Consider the following 20,200-nt stretch of genomic DNA (forward strand, 5'->3'; position numbering starts at 1 on the left):
CAGATCGGCGCCGGCCCCTGCCTCCCCACCCGCCCTCAGAAGTGCGGTGCTCTGTCGCCACCTGGTGGATGTAACAGAACACGCACGGGGTCGCCCGGCCTCCCGGGTCTGGGGTAGGATACGGAAAGCGGCTTCCTTCGGGCGGAGGCTGAAAAGGAGGCAGTGGGTTTGGATGACTTCCTGGCAGGGGGCGGGGATGGGGAGAAGGAGCGAGGGTGGATGGAGAACTGCTGCTTGAAAGTCAACTGACTGGAGACCGACAATGGCCCCATTGTGTCCGGAGCCTTGACCTTGATTTCCTGCCACTGTCGTCTCCCGGCGTGGCATCACCCGGGGCTGATTGGCCCGGAGTCCGTTCCGTGACAGTGGGCGGGCCCCGGGCTTGGATGGCGAGCACTGGGCTCCCCTGGGGGCTGAGACACGCGAGTGGCCCTGTCCCCCCAGGAATCCCAGGGAAGGCGGGTGGGGCGACGGGCCGACGCCTTTCAGAAGTCATTTCCTCCTTGCTACTCAGAGTCAGGAGTTTGGGGGCAAGAACTCGGGACTTTCTTTGAAAAGCAGTGCTATCTTATGGTTAGGGACTGGGATCTGCAGTCTGAGAGACCCAGCTCCAAATTAGGGGATCCCTGGACACAGCCTTTAACACCACCCACCCTTTTCTTTTCTTCTTTCTTTCTTCCTTTCTCTCTTTCTTTCTTCTTTTCTTCCTTCCTTTCTTTCTTTCTCTCTCTCTTTCTTTTCTTTCTTTCTTTCTTTCTTTCTTTCTTTCTTTCTTTCTTTCTTTCTTTCTTTCTTCCTTCCTTCCTTCCTTCCTTTCTTCCTTTCTTTCTTTCCTTCCTTCCTTCCTTCCTTTCTTTCTTTCTTTCTTTCTTCCTTTCTTTTTCCATTCTCTTCCCTTGGTTCCTTCCTTCCTTCCTTCTTTCTTAGCACATACTGGGATACACATTCCCTTTGTAAAAAATATTACACAATACAATAAAAAGTTACAGCTCCCCACCTTTGTCACACTCACACACACCCCCCACCTCAGGTAATTGCTACTGTTAGATTGGTGTGTGTCCTTCCTGACCTCATTCAATGAATTTACATGAGTCTGTACATATGAAAATATATGATTCCTTGTATGTACTCTCTGGGCCTCAGTTTCCTAATCTGAAAAATGGGAATGAAAATAATAGTAGTTAATTCTGAAAAGTTACTGAGAATGTTACCTGAGATAATTCATGTGGAGCGCTTGGCTCGGCACCTGGCACACAGCATCTGTGACTATTGTTGTCATCATTCACCATCATTATTATCATTATCATTGGGACCCAGACCCAATTCTAAGGTCTGGATAGAAGCCCTGTCTTCCTCCACAGCCTGCTCTTCCCCCTCCCCCTTCTCCCTCCTAACAGCCTGTGATAAAAATCTGTGTTCCCTAATGCCTGTGTTTTTTTTTTTTTAATTTATTTATTTGATTTATTTATTTATGTGGGATCTTCCTGGACCAGGGCTCAAACCCATGTCCCCTGCATTAGCAGGCGGATTCTCAACCACTGCGCCACCAGGGAAGCCCTGCCTGTGTTTTTTTAAAACTAGAAAGAGCATCTGGTGTTTTCTGCATGTTCTCTCCTCCCCTTCCCTTCCTTCACCCCACCCGCCCCTTCCCTTCCATATTTGACCTAGATGTGACTGCTCACCCCACCGCAGAGAGAACATTCCATTCTGTGTCAGAAGAAGAGAGTTTCATGGCCCATATGGTGCTGTTGGACCCACAGTGTTTGTACATAAAGGCTGTCTGCTGGGTAGGGGTAGAGCTAGTGGCTGAAAGGGGGCAGGGTGGGGGGCGGCACACTCTGTGAAAGAGCACATAGTAAAGCAGGTAAGTAAGCAGTAGGGTCAGCTGTCAGAGCAACCCAGGGTGTGGCCAAGGGCAAGTCATTTCACCTGTCTGAGCCTCAGTTATCTCACCTGTGCAATGGGGCTACTAACAATAGCCACCACATTCAAGTGCTATGAGGATAACACGGAACCTGTGAAGGGACTTGGTACTGAGAAAGCCAAATAGTAGTTATTATGTTGGAAAACTAAGTGTCATGTTTATTTAGCATTTTATGTTTGCAAAGAGAATTTCTAACTTCTTTTTTTCTTTTTAATATGAACTAGTTTTTGCTGCATGGAGAAGGAAGTTTGGTTTGGATTTACAAGTCTCAGGAGAAAGGTAAATGCATTTTCCTGGGCCTCTGTTGAAGCAGCCAGGTGCCACTTCCTGGAGCTGTTGCTGGTCCCTAACATAGCCACAGAGAGCATCAGGATACAGGACACCGAAGGACCTCACTGTTCCAGAGGATGCAGCAGAAAATACGTCAAACCCATGTGAGTAAGACAAGGCCAAATCACCCATTCCACAAACAGTCATGGAGCACCTGCTTCGTGCCCAGCCCGTACTACAGAGCCCTGCACAGCTGAGGGTCCCTGGAATACAGGGGTTTTATTGGGGAGGGGGGAAACTTACTGCACATACGAGCTAATATTTATTCAGTGCTTATTAGATGCCAAGTATGTTATAAGGACAACAAACAAGTCTTAGATAAGATCTTTGTCCCCTATAGCTTGTGTTTTATTGTAATTTTTAAAAATTTTATTGAAGTATAGTTGATTTACAATGTCATGTTAATTTCTTCTGTACAGCAAAGTGACTCAGTTATACATACATACATACCTATATATATTCTTTTTCATGTTCTTTTCCATTATGGTTTGTGACAGGATATTGAATATAGTTCCCTGTGCTGTACAGTAGGACCTTGTTGTTTACCCATCCTATATATAATAGTTTGCCTCTGCTAATCCTAAACTCCCCATCCTTCCCTCCCCTACCCTGCCTCCCCCTTGGCAAGCACAAATCTGTTCTCTATATCTGTGAGTCTGTTTCATAGATATATTGATTTGTGTCATATTTTAGATTCCACATTTAAGTGATATCATATGGTATTTGTCTTTCTCTTTCTGACTTACTTTGCTTAGTATGATAATCTCTGAGTCCATCCATGTTGCTGCAAATGGCATTATTTCATTCTTTTTGATGGCTGAGTAGTACTCCATTGTATACATGTACCACATCATTATCTATTCATCTGTCGATGGACATTTAGGTTATTTCCATGTATTGGCTATTGTAAAGAGTGCTGCTTTGAACATAAGGATGCATGTGTCTTTTTGAATTCGAGTTTTGTCTGGGTATATGCCCAGGAGTGGGATTGCTGGATCATATGGCATCTCTACTTTTAGTTTTTTTGAGGAACCTCCATACTGTTTTCCATAGTGGCTGCACCAATTTACATTCCCACCAACAGTGTAAGAGGGTTCTCTTTTCTCCACACCCTCTCCAGCATTTGTTATTTGTAGACTCTTTAATGATGGCCATTCTCGCTGGTGTGAGGTAGTTCCTCATTGTAGTTTTGATGTGTATTTCTCAAATAATTAGCGATGTTGAGCATCTTTTCATGTGCCTATTGGCCATCTGTATGTCTTCTTTGGAGAAATGTTTATTTAGGTCCTCTGACCATTTTTTGATTGGGTTGTTTGTGTTCTTTTGTTGTTGTTGAGTTGTATGAGCTGTTTGTATATTTTGGAAATTAAGCCCTTGTTGATTGCAACATTTGCAAATATTTTCCCCCAGTCTGTAGGTTGTCTTTTCGGTTTTTTTAATGGTTTCCTTTGCTGTGCAAAAGCTTATAAGTTTGATTAGGTCCCATTTGTTTATTTTTGCTTTTATTTCTATTGCCTTGGGAGACTGACCTAAGAAAACACTGGTACAATTTATGTCAGAGAATGTTTTGCCTATGTTCTCTTCTAGGAGTTTTAAGGTGTCTTGTCTTATATTTAGGTCTTTAGTAGCTTGTGTTTTAATGGTGCTTCTATACATGTTACTTTCCTCTGCTTTTTTGGGGAGTGTTATACGCACATTAAAATTTATCTTTTTGAGTGTACACTTCTGTGAGTTTCAACAAACACAGACATGTAACCACCATCACAATCAAAATATAGAATATGTTCCCCCTCCAAATTTTCCTCTTGCTCTTTAGTGGTAAATAAGGCCTCTCCCCCAACCCCAGCCACTGGAAACCACTGATCTGATTTTGTCCTTATAGTTTTGCCTTTTCCAAAATGGAATCCTACAGTATGTAGCCTTGAGTCTGCTTCTTTCTTTTATCTTAATGCTTTTGAGATTCACCCACATTGTTGTACATATCAGCAATTTGTCCCTTTTCTCTTTAACTTTTCATTCTAAAATGTTTCAAATACAAATTTTTTTAAATTAATATATTTATTTATTTTTGGCTGTGTTGGGTCTTCGTTTCTGTGTGAGGGCTTTCTCTAGTTGTGGTGAGCGGGGGCCACTCTTCATCATGGTGTGCGGGCCTCTCACTGTCGCGGCCTCTCTTGTTGCGGAGCACAGGCTCCAGACGCGCAGGCTCAGTAGTTGTGGCTCACGGGCCCAGTTGCTCCGCAGCATGTGGGATCTTCCCAGACCAAGGCTCGAACCCGTGTCCCTGCATTAGCAGGCAGATTCTCAACCACTGCACCACCAGGGAAGCCCCTCAAATATAAATTTAAAAGAATAATAGTGTGGGAATTCCCTGGTGGTCCAGTGGTTAGGACTCAGTGCTTTCACTACTGTGGCCTGGGTTCAGTCCCTGGTCAGGGAACTAAGATCCCACAAGCCACACGGCCAAAATAATAATAATAATAATAATAGAGTGAATACCTTTAAACCTACCACCTAGATTCAATAATTGTTTGCATTTTGCTGTACTTTAAAATAACATCTATAACAGGCATATATTTGCTGAACCATTGGAAAGTAAGTTGTAGATACTGACACTTCACCTCTAAAACTTCAACACATATCACCTAAGAATGAGTGGTGACCATACATTATCACACCTAAGAAAGGTGACAATAAATTCCCAAGTGTCATCTACTATTCATCCATTTGCAAATTTCCCCAGTTTCAAAAAAGACTTTTATAGTTTTTATCCACTTGCTAGAGGGGTTTTTTTGGTTTGTTTTTTGGGTTTTTTTTTTTTTGCCTGAGCCCAGCAGCTTGTAGGATCTTAGCTCCCCGACCAGGGATGGAACCCTGGGGCCCCAGCAGTGAGAGTGCCAAGTCTAATCACTGGACTGCCAGGGAATTCCCAACTAGAGTTTTATTTCTAAACTTTTAGTTTTGAAATAGTTATAGACTCATAGGATGTTGCAAAAATAATAGAGTCTCATGTACCCTTTAACCATCTTCCCATAAAAATGACATCTTACATTGAGCTGTAGTAAAATATCAAAACCAGGACACTTGCAGTGGTACATTACTGTTAACTAGACAACAGAACTTATTCAGTTTTCACCAATTTTTAACCTGCATTCATTTGTGCGTGTTGGGGGGGAGGTGTATGTTTAGTTCTATGCACTTAAATCCCAAGTAGAGATTCTTGTAACTACCACCACAGTCAAGATTGTTACTGTTGAGCAGAAGCAAGAAGAACTACAAACCTGCAGCCTGTGGAACGAAAACCACATTCACAGAAAGATAGACAAAATGAAAAGGCAGAGGACGATGTACTAGATGAAGGAACAAGATAAAACCCCAGAAAAACAACTAAATGAAGTGGAGATAGAAAACATTCCAGAAAAAGGATTCAGAATAATGATAGTGAAGATCCAGGACCTCAGAAAAAGAATGGAGGCAAAGATCGAGAAGATGCAAGAAATGTTTAACAGGACTTCCCTGGTGGCACAGTGGTTAAGAATCTGCCTGCCAATGCAGGAGACACGGGTTCGAGCCCTGGTACAGGAAGATCCCACGTGCTGCGTAGCAACTAAGCCCGTGCACCACAACTACTGAGCCTGCCCCCTACAGTCCGTAAGCCACAACTACTGAGCCCACGTGCCACAACTACTGAAGCCCGTGAGCCTAGAGCCCATGCTCTGCAACAAGAGAAACCACCGCAATAAGAAGTCTGCGCACCACAACGAAGAGTAGCCCCTGCTCGCCGCAACTAGAGAAAGGCCCGCGTGCAGCAACAAAGACCCAATGCAGCCAAAAATAAATAAATTTATTTTTTAAAAAAGAGAAATGTTTAACAAAGACCTAGAAGAATTAAAGAACAAACACCTACAAGAATTAAAGAACAAACAAACAGAGATGAACAATACAGTAACTGAAATGAAAAATACACTAGAAGGAATCAATAGCAGAATTACTGAGGCAGAAGAATGGATAAGTGACCTGGAAGACAGAATGGTGGAATTCACTGCTGCGGAACAGAATAAAGAAAAAAGAATGCAAAGAAATGAAGACAGCCTAAGAGACCTCTGGGACAACATTAAACACACCAACATTCGCATTATAGGGGTCCCAGAAGGAAAAGAGAGAAAGGACCCGAGAAAATATTTGGAGAGATTATAGTCGAGAACTTCCCTAACATGGGAAAAGAAATAGCCACCCAAGTCCAGGAAGCACAGAGAGTCCCAGGCAGGATAAACCCAAGGAGAAACATGCTGAGACACATAGTAATCAAACTGACAAAAATGAAAGACAGAAAAAGTATTAAAAGCAACAAAGCGAAACAACAAATAACATACAAGGGAACTCCCATAAGGTTAACAACTGATTTCTCAGCAGAAACTCTACAAGCCAGAAGGGAGTGGCATGATATATTTAAAGTGATGAAAGGGAAGAGCCTACAACCAAGATTACTCTACCCTGCAAGGATCTTATTCAGATTCGACGGAGAAATCAAAAGCTTTACAGACAAGCAAAAGCTAAGAGAATTCAGCACCACCAAACCAGCTCTACAACAAATGCTAAAGGAACTTTTCTAAGTGGGAAACAAGAGAAGAAAAGGACCTACAAAAACAAACCCAAAACAATTAAGAAAATGGTAATAGGAACATACATATTGATAATTACCTTAAATGTGAATGGATTAAATGCTCCAACCAAAAGACACAGCCTCGCTGAATGGATACAAAAAACAAGACCCATATATATGCTGTCTACAAGAGACCCACTTCAGACCTAGGGACACATACAGACTGAAAGTGAGGGGATGGAAAAAGGTATTCCATGCAAATGGAAATCAAAAGAAAGCTGGAGTAGCAATACTCATATCAGATAAAATAGGCTTTAAAATAAAGAATGTTACAAGAGACAAGGAAGGACACTACGTAATGATCAAGGGATCAATCCAAGAAGAAGATATAACAATTATAAATATATATGCACCCAATATAGGAGCACCTCAATACATAAGGCAATTGCTAACAGCTATAAAAGAAGAAATCAACAGTAACACAATAATAGTGGGGGACTTTAACACCTCACTTACACCAATGGACAGATCATCCAGGCAGAAAATTAATAAGGAAACACAAGCTTTAAATGGCACAATAGACCAGATGGATTTAATTGATATTTATAGGACATTCCATATGAAAACAGCAGAATACACTTTCTTCTCAAGTGCACATGGAACATTCTCCAGGATAAATCACATCTTGGGTCACAAATCAAGCCTTGGTAAATTTAAGAAAATTGAAATCATATCAAGCATCTTTTCTGACCACAACGCTATGAGATTAGAAATCAATTACAGGGAAAAAACGTAAAAACCACAAACAGATGGAGGCTAAGCAATACATTACTAAATAACCAAGAGATCACTGAAGAAATCAAAGAGGAAATCAAAAAATACCTAGAGACAAATTACAACGAAAACACGACGATCCAAAACCTATGGGATGCAGCAAAAGCAGTTCTAAGAGGGAAGTTTATAGCAATACAAGCCTACCTCAAGAAACAAGAAAAATCTCAAATAAACAATCTAACCTTACACCTAAAGGAACTAGAGAAAGAAGAACAAACAAAACCAAAGTTAGTAGAAGGAAAGAATTCATAAAGATCAGAGCAGAAATAAATGAAATAGAAACAAAACAATAGCAAAGATCCATAAAACTAAAAGCTGGTTCTTTGGGAAGATAAACAAAATTCATAAACCTTTAGCCAGGTTGATCAAGAAAAAGAGGGAGAGGACTCAAATCAATAAAATTAGAAATGAAAAAGGAGAAGTTACAATGAACATGGCAGAAATACAAAGCAACCTAAGAGACTACTACAAGCAACTCTATGCCGATAAAATGGACAACCTGGTAGAAATGGACAAATTCTTAGAAAGGTATAAGCTTCCAAGACTGAACCAGGAAAAAATAGAAAATATAAACAGACCAATCACAAGTAATGAAATTGAAACTGTGATTAAACATCTTCCAACAGGGCTTCCTTGGTGGCGCAGTGGTTTGGAGTCTGCCTGCCAATGCAGGGGACACGGGTTCAAGCCCTGGTCTGGGAAGATCCCACATGCCGTGGAGCGACTGGGCCTGTGAGCCACAATTGCTGAGCCTGCGCGTCTGGAGCCTGTGCTCCGCAACAAGAGAGGCTGCGATGGTGAGAGGCCTGTGCACCGCGATGAAGAGTGGCCCCCGCTCACCACAACTGGAGACAGCCCTCGCACAGAAACGAAGACCCAACACAGCCATAAATAAATAAATAAATTAAAAAAAAAAATCTTCCAACAAACAAAAGTCCAGGACCAGATGGCTTCACAGGTGAATTCTATCAAACATTTAGAGAAGAGCTAAATGATTGATTAGCTCTAGTAGTAGCTCCATCCTTCTCAAACTCTTCCAAAAAATTGCAGAGGAAGGAACACTCCCAAACTCATTCTATGAGGCCACCATCACCCTGACACCAAAACCAGACAAAGATACTACAAAAAAAGAAAATTACAGACCAATATCACTGACGAATATAGATGCAAAAATCGTCAACAAAATACAGCAAACAGAATCCAACAACACACTAAAAGGATCATACACCATGATCAAGTGGGATTTATCCCAGGGATGCAAGGATTCGTCAGTATATGCAAATCAATCAATGTGATACACCATATTAACAAACTGAAGAATAAAAACCATATGATCATCTCAATAGATGCAGAAAAAGCTTTTGACAAAATTCAACACCCATTTATGATAAAAACTCTCCAGAAAGTGGGCATAGAGGGAACCTACCTCAACATAATAAAGGCCATATACAACAAACCCACAGCAAACATCATTCTTAATGGTGGAAAACTGAAAGCATTTCCTCTAAGATCAGGAACAAGACAAGGATGTCTACTCTCACCACTATTATTCAACATAGTTTTGGAAGTCCTAGCTACAGCAATCAGAGAAGAAAAAGAAATAAAAGGAATACAAATTGGAAAAGAAGAAGTAAAACTGTCACTGTTTGCAGATGACATGATACTATACATAGAGAATCCTAAAGATGCCACCAGAAAACTACTAGAGCTAATCAATGAATTTGGTAAAGTTGCAGGATACAAAATTAATGCACAGAAATCTCTTGCATTCCTATACACTAACAACGAAAGATTAGAAACAGAAATTAAGGAAACAATCCCATTCACCATTGCAACAAAAAGAATAAAATACCTAGGAATAAACCTACCTAAGGAAGTATAAGACCTGTACTCAGAAAACTATAAGACACTGATGAAGAAATCAAAGATGACACAAACAGATGGAGAGATATACCATGTTCTTGGATTGGAAGAATCAATATTGTGAAAATGACTATACTACCCAAAGCAATCTACAGATTCAATGCAATCCCTATCAAATTACCAGTGGCATTTTTTACAGAACTAGAACAAAAAATCTTAAAATTCGTATGGAGACACAAAAGACCCCGAATAGCCAAAGCAGTCTTGAGGAAAAAAACAGCTGGAGGAATCAGACTCCCTGCTTTCAGACTATACTACAAAGCTACAGTAATCAAGACAATATGGTACTGGCACAAAAATAGAAATATAGATCAATGGAAAAGGATAGAAAGCCCAGAGATAAACCCACACACCTATGGTCAACTAATCTATGACAAAGGAGGCAAGGATATACAATGAAGAAAAGACAGTCTCTTCAATAAATGGTCCTGGGAAAACTGGACAGCTACATGTAAAAGAATGAAATTAGAACACTCCCTAACACCATACACAAAAATAAACTCAAAATGGATTAAAGACCTAAATGTAAGACCGGACACTATAAAACTCTTAGAGGAAAACATAGGAAGAACACTCTTTGACATAAATCACAGCAAGATCTTTTTTGATCCACCTCCTAGAGTAATGGAAATAAAAACAAAAATAAACAAATGGGCCTCAATGAAACTTAAAAGCTTTTGCACAGCAAAGGAAACCATAAAGAAGATGAAAAGACAACCCTCAGAGTGGGAGAAAATATTTGCAAATGAATCAACAGACAAAGGATTAATCTCCAAAATATATAAACAGCTCATGCAGCTCAATATTAAAAAAAACAAACAACCCAATCAAAAAATGGGCAGAAGACCTAAATAAACATTTCTCCAAAGAAGACATACAGATGGCCAAGAGGCACATGAAAAGCTGCTCAACGTCACTAATTATTAGAGAAATACAAATCAAAACTACAATGAGGTATCACCTCACACTGGTTAGAATGGGCATCATCTGAAAATCTACAAACAACAAATGCTGGAGAGGGTGTGGAGAAAAGGGAACCCTCTTGCACTGTTGGTGGGAATGTAAATTGATACAGCTACTATGGAGAACAGCATGGAGATTCCTTAAAAAACTAAAAATAGAATTATCATATGACCCAGCAATCCCACTACTGGGCATATACCCAGAGAAAACCATAATTCAAAAAGACACATACACCCCAATGTTCATTGCCGCACTATTTACAATAGCCAGGACATGGAAGCAACCTAAATGCCCATTGACAGACGAATGGATAAAGAAGATGTGTTACATATATACAATGGAATATTACTCAGCCATAAAAAGGAATGAAATTGGGTCATTTGTAGAGACGTGGATGGATCTAGAGACTGTCATACAGAGTGAAGTAAGTCAGAAAGAGAAAGACAAATATATATTAATGCATATATGTGGAATCTAGAAAAATGGTACAGATGAACCAGTTTGCAGGGCAGAAATAGAGACAGAGATGTAGAGAACAAACGTATGGACACCAAGGGAGGAAAGCAGGGTGGTGGGGGGGGGTGGTGGGACAAATTGAGAGATTAGGATTGAGATATATACACTAATATGTATAAAATGGATAACTAATAAGAACCTGCTGTATAAAAATAAATAAATAAAATTAAATTTTGAAAAGAGATTGATAACTGTTACATCACAACTGTTAACATCACTAGGAAGAACTCTCTAGTGCTACCTCTTTGTAGTGACACCCATTCCCACTTCATGCCTCCCTGGTCCTCCTCCCTGACCCCTGGAAACCACTAATCTGTTCTCCATCTCCATAGTTTTGTCATTTTGAGAATGTTGTATAAATGAAATCATACAGTATGCAGCCTTTTGAGATTGAATTTTTTCACTAAGCGTAAGGCTCTTGAGGTTCCTCCAGGTTGTTGCATGTATGATTGGTAGTTTGTTCTTTTCTATTGCTAAGTAGTATTCTTTTTTTTATTTTTTTTTATTTTTTTAATTTTTTTATTTTTTAATGCTATTCTTGTCTGCTTACATTCTTTTTATTTATGTATGTATGTATGTATGGTATGGCTGTGTTGGGTCTTCGTTTCTGTGCGAGGGCTTTCTCTAGTTGCGGCAAGCGGTGGCCACTCTTCATCGCGGTGTGCGGGCCTCTCACTATCGCGGCCTCTCGTTGCCGAGCACAGGCTCCAGACGCGCAGGCTCAGTAATTGTGGCTCACGGGCCGAGTTGCTCCGCGGCATGTGGGATCTTCCCAGACCAGGGCTCGAACCCGCGTCCCCTGCATTGGCAGGCAGATTCTCAACCACTGCGCCACCAGGGAAGCCCTGCTAAGTAGTATTCTTACATGGATGTGCCACTGTTTAGCCATTCACCAGTTGAAGGATATTTGAATTGTTTCCAGTGTTTGGTGATTATGAATCAAGTTACTGTGTACATCTGTGCAACAGGTTTGTGTGAGAATATAAGCTTCACTTCACTTGGGTAAATACCTAAGAGTGGGATTGTTGGGTTGCATGGTAAGTGTAAATTTATGTGAAATGGCTAAACTGTTTTGCCAGCTGGCTCTACCATTTTGCATTCCCGCCAGCATTGTATGAGGGTTACGGTTGCTCTGCATTCCTGCCAGCACTGGGTATTATCACTTTTTTATAAAAATGTCAGCCATTCTAATACACGTGTAATACAACCCCACATAACTCTTAAACCGTAAGTAAGACCGTGTCACAACCCTTCTTAAAATACGCTTCACATCACACTAAGAATAAAATTCAAGCTCATTTCTGAGGCCTGCCAGACCCTCTCTCCTGACCTCTGGGTCTCACTCGGCTCCAGCCGCAGCAACCTCCCTGTTGTTTCTGACACCCTAAGCTTGTTCCGCTGGAATGATCTTACCCTCGGTATCCAGGTGACTCAGTTTCTCGCTCCATTTACTCTCTAATATCAGTTTCTCAGAGGCCTACCCTGATGGTCCAAATGAGCCCCATCCCTCCACTCAGCTCACAATTCTCCTACCCTGTTTTATTTTTCTTCAAGGCACTTATCTCTGCTTGACACAATACTATATCAATTACTGAACTGTTTACTGTCTGTCTCCCCCATAAGGACAGGGATTGGCTTTTTGATGACTGTTTCCAGTGCTTAACACAGTGCTTGGCACATAGGAGACACTCAATAAATATTTGTTGAATGAATGTGTATCAGAGACCTCTTGTGACCCTCCTCCCATCCTGGCCCACCTTTTACTCAGCCGTCGCCATGGCAACCAGTTTTGGGGCAGGTAAAAGCCCCTTGGGTTAGCTGCTCCCCACAGGTCTTACCTTCTGCCCAGGCTTGTGTCTGGACTCAAGCACTGTGGCCTGGAAGTGTGAGGAACTTAACCCTACTGGGGCAACCCTGGACCCACAGATATACGCTCGCTTCTCTGATGCTCGGTGGACAGTTCTGAGGTGCCCTCCGTGTTGCTCCTCAGCAGGTCCTCCCCGCCGGATTGAGCCCCACTTGCCCACAGTGGTGACCAACTCCATAGCACACCATTGTCCGGCTTTCCTTCTTTCCAGTCCCCCTCTCCCCACGCCCCTACTCCTGTTCCCAGGGGCCTAGTACATAATAAATATTTATTAAGTGAATAAGGTAATTACTAGCAACACACATACACACAGACACACAAAAGAAAAGAAAAAAGAAAATGTATGTCCACACAAAGACTTGTCATGAATTGTCATAGCAGGTTTATTTATTTATTTATTTATTTATTTTATTTTAGATTTTTTAAAATTAAAGTATAGTTGATTTACAGTGTCATCTTAGTTTCTGGTATATAGCAAAGTGATTCATAGAGAGATAGATAGATAGATAGATAGATAGATAGAGATATTCTTTTTCAGATTCTTTTCCATTATAGTTTATTACAAGGTATTGAATATAGTTCTCTGTGCTATACAGTAGGACCTTGTTGTTTATCTCTTTTATATATAGTAGTTTGTATCTGCTAATCCCAAACTCCTTATTTATTCCTCTGCCACCCCTTTCCCCTTTGGTAACCATAAGTTTGTTTTCTTTTCTTTATTTATTTATTTATATTTGGCTGTGTTGGGTCTTCCTTGCTTCGTGCATGCTTTCTCTAGCTGCGGTGAGCGGGGGCTACTCTTCATTGCAGTGCGTGGGCTTCTCATTACGTTGGCTTCTCTTGTTGAGGAGCATGGGCTCTAGGCACGCAGGCTTCCATAGCTGTGGCTCGCAGGCTCTAGAGCGCAGGCTCAGTAGTTGTGGCACACGGGCTTCGTTGCTCTGCGGAATGTGGGAACTTCCCAGACCAGGGCTTGAACCCTTGTCCCCTGCATTGGCAGGCGGATTCTTAACCACTGTGCCACCAGGGAAGCCCATAAGTTTGTTTTCTATGTCTGTAAGTCAAAGCAGCATTATTCATAATAGCCCAAAACTGGAAATGGCCCAGGTGTCCATCAACAAGCAAATAGATAAATTGTGGTATATTCATACAATAGCTTACTACTCAGTAATAAAAAGAAACAAATGCTGATAAATGCTACAACATGAATGGACCTCCAGAACATTATGCTGGGTGAAAGAGGCCAGACAGGAGAGTACATACTGGATGATTATATTTACACTGTTTTTTTTTGTTTTTGGCTGCACTGCGTGGCTTGTGGGATCTCAGTTCCCTGGCCAGAGATTGAACCCAGGCCACAGCAGTGAAAGCGCTAGATTCTAACCACTAGACCACCAGGGAAATCCCTGGATGATTACATTTAAATGAAGTTCTAGAACAAGCAAAATGAAGCTATGGGAACAGAAAGCAGAGCTGAGATTGACTGGGGCTGGCCATGGGGAGGGAGGATATTGACTGGAAAGAGGACTCAGGAAAATTGTACAGATTATGGAAATATTCTATATCTTTCGTAGAGTGGTGGATACTTGGGTATTTGTCAAAACTCACATAACTGTACACCTTAAACATGTGCATTCTATTGTATGCAAATTATACCTCAATAAGGCTGATTTTTAAAGTGAATTAACTATAAATGCTACGAAGGGAAGAAAATACGGTATGTAAGAGAGAATGGGGGGAAGGAAGATTACTTTTGATTGGTTGGCCAAGTGATTCTTGAAGAGGTGACATTTGAGCAGAGATTTGAATGTCAAGAGGGAGACAGCCATGGAAAGATCTAGGGGAGGCCATTCCAGAAAAAGGTCAATGCAGGAACAAAGACCCAGAACAGGAAGGAGTTTAATAATCTTGGGACCAGTCTGAAGGCCAGTGGGACTAGGTGAAGTGGGTAGGGCAGAGAGTGGTACGGACAGGGTGGAGAGTTGGGCAGAAGCCAGATTACCTACGACCTTATCAGCCCCAATAAAGGTGTGGAATTTGAAATGAATAAAATGCAAATCCCTCATGGGTCTAGTGGAGCAGAAACAGATAAGCAAATAAAGGCAATACAGGGTCATGGGTGATATTCTGGGACGTGTACAGGGAAAGAGGAGGGAGTAGTCAGCGCTACCTGGGAACATCTGGGAAGGCTTCCCAGAGGAGGTGACATTTCAGCCAAGACTTGAAGGAAGAGTAGCAGAGGAGAAAGGATGTTCCAGTGGAGGGTGCTGTGTCTATAGTAGCCCAGAGGTGAGCAGCTCCATGGAACATTCAAAGACCTGAGCATAACATAAGTCTAGTTGGAGTTTTGCCTCTAGGGGAGTGGCAGGAGATCTGAGGTTGAAGAGAAAGGCTTTTAAATGCCTCATCAAGGACTTCCCTGCCGGTCCATTGGTTAAGACTCCGAATTTCCACTGCAGGGGGCAAGGGTTCGATCCCTGGTCAGGGAACTGAGATCCCACATGTGGTGAGGTGCGGCCAAAATACATAAATAAACGCCTCATCAGACTTGATCCTGCAGGGGATGGGAAACCCCTAGAGAATTTTAAGTAAGAGAGTATTAGGGCCAAGTTTATATTTCGGATCAAGACCTCTAGATTGGGCACATGGAGAGCAAGACCGCTGGTTCTGGTGTGAAATCACAGGGAAGGCCTGAACAAGGACGAATGGGGCAGGCAGAAGGGCCAAACTCTGCTACGAGGTAATCAGGACTATCCCGAACTCAGGGAACTTCAGGTCTCTGGCTTGAAGGCCTGGCTTCCCTGCAGGATGGTGGTCCAGTTAAGCCGGACACATGAGGAGAGACAGGTTGAGGAAAACATCTACAGAGTTTGAGGCACCAGAGGGCCATAAATGCTAACTTTTATGGGCTCTGCTCCCTCAGAGGGCTTGTTACTTGAAGATTCCTAGGCCCTGGCCCCAGTGATTCGGAAGCAGTGGGTCTAGGATGGAGCCCAGGAAACTGCATGTGTACACAGTGCCCCTCCCACTCTGACGCAGGTGGACCCCACACCTACAGAGCTGTCAATTTGGCCTCTCCAGGGAGGGGCCTGGAGCAGGACGTGGACGACAGTCACACTCTCATCTGGACTGTGGCCAAAGCAGCCAGAAATTCAGGCAAAGGTGGTGTCCAAAATAAGGCTCTGGGGGTAGTGGGTGCAAAGGTCTCCCCTGCTGCAGCTAAAGAGTTGCACTAGAGATAAACAGCAAGGTTCTACTGTATAGCACAGGGGACTGTATTCAATATCCTATGATAAGCCATAATGGAAAAGAATATGAAAAAGAATATATATATGTATAACTGAGTCACTTTGCTGTAGAGCAGAAATTAAACACAACATTATAAATCAACTATACTTCAATAAAATTAAAAAAAAAAAAAGAATTGCACTAGAGTGGCCCTGGTCGTCATGTGTAACTCCTGATCACCTGACCAAGGAGCCACAGAAATTAGCGGTAGGGCCAAGATGAAGCAGATACCTTTTAACTTGTTCCCTCTCCGAGGGTGTGGATGGAGGGTAGCCATGGTGGGGATACATGGAGGCTTCGGTGACCTGGAGAAGTGCTCTGTGCAAAGAGAGCAGCTTTTGCGCGCATCAATTTACCCTTGCAACATCTCTATGTGCCTGGGCCTATTATTATTTCCACTTAACAAATGAGAAAACTGAGGCCCAAAAACATTTAGTAAAATGTTCTGGGTTCCAAGATGAGGATGTAGGGGAACCGGGGCTGGAATGCAGGTCTCTGGACACTCCTAATCATAGCATTACCCTGCCTCCCCGAGTAGGAGAAGTCACTTCACCTCTTAAATCAGGGGTCCCCAAACCCAGGGCCATGGACCGGTTTCAGTCCGTGGCCTGTTAGGAACCGGGCCACACAGCAGGAGGTGAGTGGTGGACGAGCAAGCGAAGCTTCATCTGTATTTACAGCTGCTCCCCACCGCTCACATTACCGCCTGAGCTCCGCCTCCTGTCAGCATTATGGTGAGTTGTATAATTATTTCATTATATATTACAATGTAATAATAATAGAAATAAAGTGCACAATAAATGTAATGTGCTTGAATCATCCCAAAACCATCCCCCCACCCCACCCCACCCCCGGTCCGTGGAAAAATTGTCTTCCATGAAACCAGTCCCTGGTGCCAAAAAGGTTGGGGACCGCTGTCTTAAATGATCGTCCAAGCCAGGGATGGGGGAGAGTACACGTTTTCCTTGTCCTATCCCTTTCAGAAAGTGTCTGAGTCCTTACCATGTGTGTTTTCCAAAAAAAAGGTTCCCAGGGCCCGCGGAGCTAGGATTTAGAGCCTCATGGTACAAATCGACTTGTAGGGTCCCAGCCAGGAACAATTGCCCATCTTCTAAGAATCTCACAGCAGTGCCACATGCCTCAGCTTTATCCAAGCAACAGAAGGAGGTGGTGGAGGCGGCCGTGGCAGCAGCAGCCTCAGCAGCAGCAGCAGCAGCAAATCTGTCCCCAGTGCACGACAGCATTGTTTTGCTGTGATGGAATACACATGGCATATGTCTGCAAAGTTACTATCTTGAGAGCAGATAGAAAGGGGATTTTTCACGTGCCAGATTTCACTTTCCTTTCTGAAACAATTCTTGTAGTAAACAGAGGTTTTCTGATCTTGCTAAGATCCAGAAGATGGGAATTCCTTTACACATTTTAAGCAAAACTATTGTCTTGTAGAGTTTCAGTCTATTGATGGTGCAAATGTTTTTTAAACATGGAAGCTCTCCTGTGCCCCCTCCCTCCCTCCAAAGGCCAGGACAGGAAGAGGCACTGCCACCTATAGGCAACCAACTCTGTTCCAGTCTCAGACCACCCCAGTGATGAGACCACCGTCTGTCCTGTGGCTGCCATCCCCTGGCAAACGGGGTAGGTAAGAGGAAAGGCTTGCTGCGCGTGGGAGGCCTGGGGCGGAGGGGAAGAGGCAAGGAAGGGCCAGGAAGTGAGCAGAATGTGACTTTTAGGAGGAGAATTATTTTGAACTACATCTTGTGTGCTGACAGCATAATGATCATTATTAGGACCTCAGATGCAACACGAAGCCCGCCCTGAAGTTAAATTTTCCCTTTCCGATAAGCGTGGCCTGTCAACCCAGCCTAAGATGGCTCAATGCAACCTCCTCCACGGTAGGGGGGTTGAAATGCTCCAGCTGCTCCCTCAGTTACCTTTCATTAAGGACTTTGCCTTATTGGTAAACAGGGGCACCTGTTTGCCTTAGCCTTATCAAATCAACCTGACAACTACTTTGTGCAAGAATCAGAGTTGTATTTGCATTTTTCTACCCACATTTAGTTTTGGGGAGTGCTATTTCATGGAGGGGCAGACCTGTGGCCTGAATGATGCTCAGACAGATTTTGATTGGCTTTCACAGTGTTTTTAAAATTGGTTTTCACATCAAAATCCTGTTTGCCATCTTCTCTTGAAAAAAATCAGAAAACTTGGCCGCACTGGGCCACATTCCCCTGGGCCAAGTGGCCAAATAGTGGCTCCCATTGCACAGAGTTTGCTCTCCAGTTTGCCATAACCCCACCACTCCCCATCCTCCTCCTTCCACACCCTAAGAAAGGGTACAAGTTAAAAGGCAGATACGGAGAAACGAGTTTCAGTCTTGGCCCACCCCTTACCTCCTAGGGCCCCTTGAACAGGTGTCTACATCTCTCTGAAGCCTGTTTTTAATCCCTAGGAAGAAGAGAATAATGAGATAATGCATGCAGAGCACTGGCCAGAAGCCTTGCCTTAGAGGAAGCACTCACTGAGAATTTGCCCTGTATGTTTATTGGTGATTATGACTAATTCCTGTCAATGACGCAGGGCAGACCCAACACTGTATACAAATGGACACACCTACTGAAATGTAAGTTTGATATAAGCAAGGATTTTGAAAATCTGTTTTGCTTATTCCTACATCTCTAGAGCTTAGTACAGTCCCTGGCACATGGTTGGCGGTTGGCACTTAGTAAATGTGCTGACTGAATATGTGGATTTAATGTTTCCCTGAGTTCTTATTCTTCATATGTCATGTACTAAATCATCATTAGTCCATTGTATAAATATAAATGCAAATGGACATATGGGCTGAGTATTTCAAATTTATATGTGCTGATTTTTTTTCTTATTTTCAAAATATCAAAAAGTAGGGAGATTCTTAAGAGTTGATGGGAACTTCATACTCAGTTGAGTCACAGCCTAGGAGAAAAATGTGTTTTCCTCCAGGGCTGGGTTTCTAAGATCATTATCCGAATGCCAGGCCACTTCAGGAATCAGTGCTTCAAAAAGTCACAATTAAAATTGCACGGCTTTATGTGATGCCTCTTGAGAACTCAAGGTGCTGTACAAACACATTTAAAGCATGAAGTGCTCCCTGAAGCACTTTCTTCAGAAGTAATACTTCCAGAGAGGAGAGTGCACTTAGGTAAAACCAATGGTGGGTTCTATGCCATGATCTCAGCAAGACAACCTCTGAGTGCTGGAGTTTGCACCCCAGTGGATGCAACTTTCCTGGAAATACGGAAGGTGAGTTGGCCCCCAAGTGGATTCAAAGCTATCCTACTGGAATAATATTGGAATATTATGTTACATGTGCCTACAGGACTCTTCAATAAGCTTGTGGTTTTGGTATCGGTGGCCTGTAGGGGTCAGCTGTGTTTTTTGTTTGCTAGGCATCCGTTCTTCCTAGTGCTGGTAACTAAGCTTCTATTTTCCTGGGGAAGCTGTTCCTTCCAAATTTTAAACTGTGGGGTTTGGGGGCCTAACCTTACTCCCAGGCTCCAGAGGACAGCATGGAACTAGCCAAGATGTCACATCCCCTGGCTGCAACCACACATTCAGAGAAAAGCAAGTTACCCAAAGCCGATGCAAACAGACTCCAGTCTGGAGCTTTTCTTAGTACTGTTGGGAAAGAGAAAGCCTTTTGTCTGCTGGGAACTTTTTGCTATGAGAATGTAATTCTGACACTCTCAGAGGGACTGCCTGAGAATGCAGAGAAAAGAGAGCTGAGAGAGCAAGAGAGGAGACTCCTGGTGATACTGTTTGAGTGCCTGGATCCAGCTATGCCTGAAGTTCAGATTTGCCTCTGGACTCCTGGTTTCAAGAGCCAATAAATTCTCTCTCCCTCTTTCTTAAACTGATTTGAACAGCATTTTAGTCACTTGCAGTGGAGATGGAGACACTCCTGACTAGCAAATTG

At 42.7% G+C, this 20,200-nt stretch overlaps 1 long non-coding RNA gene across 1 annotated transcript in view; it reads left to right on the forward strand.

The window, feature by feature from the left end:
• The window catches only part of LOC118892355, a 30,172-nt gene extending 11,326 nt beyond the window's left edge, over positions 1–18,846 (forward strand). Inside the window, exons 2-3 of the long non-coding RNA XR_005019293.1 lie at positions 2,149–2,358; positions 18,698–18,846. This is a non-coding gene — a long non-coding RNA (uncharacterized LOC118892355). The remainder of the gene's footprint in view (positions 1–2,148; positions 2,359–18,697) is intronic.
• Positions 18,847–20,200: the final 1,354 nt, after the last annotated feature.

This window comes from Balaenoptera musculus, chromosome 3 (assembly GCF_009873245.2).
Source record: "Balaenoptera musculus isolate JJ_BM4_2016_0621 chromosome 3, mBalMus1.pri.v3, whole genome shotgun sequence".
NCBI classification, from domain to species: Eukaryota; Metazoa; Chordata; class Mammalia; order Artiodactyla; family Balaenopteridae; genus Balaenoptera; species Balaenoptera musculus.